Source organism: Octodon degus, unplaced genomic scaffold (genome assembly GCF_000260255.1).
Source record: "Octodon degus isolate 3935 unplaced genomic scaffold, OctDeg1.0 scaffold00153, whole genome shotgun sequence".
Taxonomy (NCBI): domain Eukaryota; kingdom Metazoa; phylum Chordata; class Mammalia; order Rodentia; family Octodontidae; genus Octodon; species Octodon degus.
The window spans coordinates 41,778-44,127 of record NW_004524729.1 but is presented as its reverse complement, the minus strand read 5'-3'; the positions used below and the strand labels follow the sequence as shown (position 1 = coordinate 44,127).

The 2,350-nt window shown below is 49.5% G+C and overlaps 1 protein-coding gene and 2 pseudogenes across 1 annotated transcript in view; 2 read left to right on the top strand and 1 right to left on the bottom strand.

The window, feature by feature from the left end:
• Nucleotides 1–2,350, top strand: part of LOC101583724 (cytochrome P450 2D17-like) — a 123,911-nt gene that overhangs the window by 100,988 nt on the left and 20,573 nt on the right. The gene's annotated exons all lie outside the window — the stretch shown is intronic.
• LOC111812941 lies at nucleotides 18–603 on the bottom strand (annotated as a pseudogene).
• LOC101582928 lies at nucleotides 639–1,463 on the top strand (annotated as a pseudogene).

Below are 2,350 nucleotides of genomic sequence, written 5' to 3'. Positions count from 1 at the left end.
TGATTCTTATGGTGAGCTTATGGGTAAGATTTCTGGTAATGAGCACGGGCACCAGGACCTCCAAACTTTTTGGATTTGCAGCATCGGGAGTCAGCTACCAAGAGGGTCTGGTCATACTGGATGAGAATATCTTTGATTTCTTTCTTGGAAGCCTCATCAACGGATTTCTGGTAATATGACACCAGGGCTTTGGAGATGGACTGACGGATAGCATAAATCTGGGCAACACGACCACCACCCTTCACATGTCAACACCAGCAAACTGCTCCTTGCCCAGAAGCAGAACAGGCTCCAGTAACTTATATTGCAGCGTGCGCGGCTCGATCATCTCCAGCGGGAGCCCGTTCACCTTGATGAGGCCATTGCCCTCGCTTGCAGTGTGCCACCACTGTGGCTGTCTTCTTGCGAACTAAGACATGAACGGACTGCAGCGGACCCTTGGTGGCATGGTTTCTAGCGCAGACTCTGGAGATCCTCACCGCGCAGCGCCGCAACCGGAAAAGGGCTACCAGTGTTTGGTGGTTTTTTTGTTTGTTTGGTGGAACCGGGGATTGAACTCAGCCCCTTGCACTTCCCAGGGAAGTGCTTATTCCACTGAGCCATCTCCTCGGTCCCAAACTGACATAAATCTAAGAAGAAGGCCTTCACTAAGTACTGCAAGAAATGGCAGGATGACATGGGCAAGAAGCAGCTGGAACAAGGACTTTAGAAGCATGAAGAAGTACTGCCAGGTCATCCGCATAATTGCCCACACCCAGATGCACCTGCTCCCGCTCCAGCAGAAGAAGGCCCACCTCATGGAGATCCAGGTGAGTGGCGGCACCATGGCAGAGAAGCTGGACAGGGCCCAGGAGAGGCTGAAGCAGCAGATCCCTGTGAGCCAGGTGTTTGGACAGGACGAGATGATTGATGTCATTGGGGTGACCAAGGGCAAAGACTACAAAGGGGTCACCAGTCGCTGGCACACCAAGAAGCTGCCCTGTGAGACCCATCAAGGGCTGCACAAGGTTGCTTGTATTGGAGCGTGGCACCCTGCGCATGTGGCCTTCTCCATGGCCCGTGCTGGGCAAAAGGGCTACCATCACCACACGGAGATAAACAAGAAGATCTATAAGATTGATCAGGGCTACCTCATCAAGGATGGCAAGCTGATCAAGAACAATGTCTCCACCGACTACTACCTGTCTGACAAGAGCATCAACCCTCTGGGTGGCTTTGTCCATTATGGTAAAGTGACCAATGACTTTGTCATGCTGAAAGGCTGTGTGGTGGGGACCAAGAAGCAGGTGCTCACCCTTCACAAGTCCTTGCTGGTGCAGACCACATGGCGGGCTCTGGAGAAGATCGACCTCAAGTTCATTGACACCACCTTCAAGTTTGGCCATGGCCACTTCCAGACCATGGAGGAGGAGAAGGCATTCGTGGGACTGCTCAAGAAGGACCGCATTGGGCTGGGGAGATAGCTCAGTTGAATAAGCACTTGCCTGGCAAGCACAAGGTCCTGAGCTCAATCCCCGGTATCCCCCCCCCCAAAAAAAAAAAAGAAAGAAAAAAGAAGAAGGACCACATTGCTGAGGAATAAGGTGTGTAATAGGAGGAATACCTTCACGGCTGGCAGGGGTCACAATGAAAGCTGTTTTCCAGTGTGTGTGTGTGGGGGGAAACAAAGCATCTTGAATGGCATTGAAAACCTTAATCCTTTTCATGTTACTCCATGGTTTACTGGAAGTGTAGTAGTGATTTGTCTATACTGTCTCTGAACTATTTGTATATCCTGCTTAGTCTGGCAACGAGGATGAGCATGAGTCCAGCAATAAGCCATGGACCAAAAATCTGCAGTCCTCACCCTGATGCTGCAAAACTTTCAGCATAAAAACAAAAGTGGGAAATTATAGAAATGTAGTTATGAAACAAAAGCCTAATGTCCCAAGGGAGCAGGGAGCAATAAAACCCAGGGAGAGCTGCTGTCTGTCACTTGTAAGTCCTGGAAAGCTGGGATTCAAGGTTGCAGATAACAGCTTCTCCTGCTGGAGCCCTGTCCTTTGATCCCTCCCTTGGGATGTTATCAGCTAGCAAATAGTGGAAGTCAGTAAAGATAGTAGTTTGTATTCACTTAGGTAATTATGCACATTCCTTAGCCTGCCTTTAGCCCTCAATAAATTGAGATGCTTCTGAGATTGGGAAAACCAAACACCTTTTTTTATGCTTTCATTTTTTTTATTTTTAACAAATGGGGCTGCTGGACTCGGTGATGGGGCTCCCTCAGCCACCCAATCCATGACCTGGGTGAGTCAGGACAAATGCCCATCATGTCTGGAGGTCAGACCCACAAACTGCACAATTCCCAGTC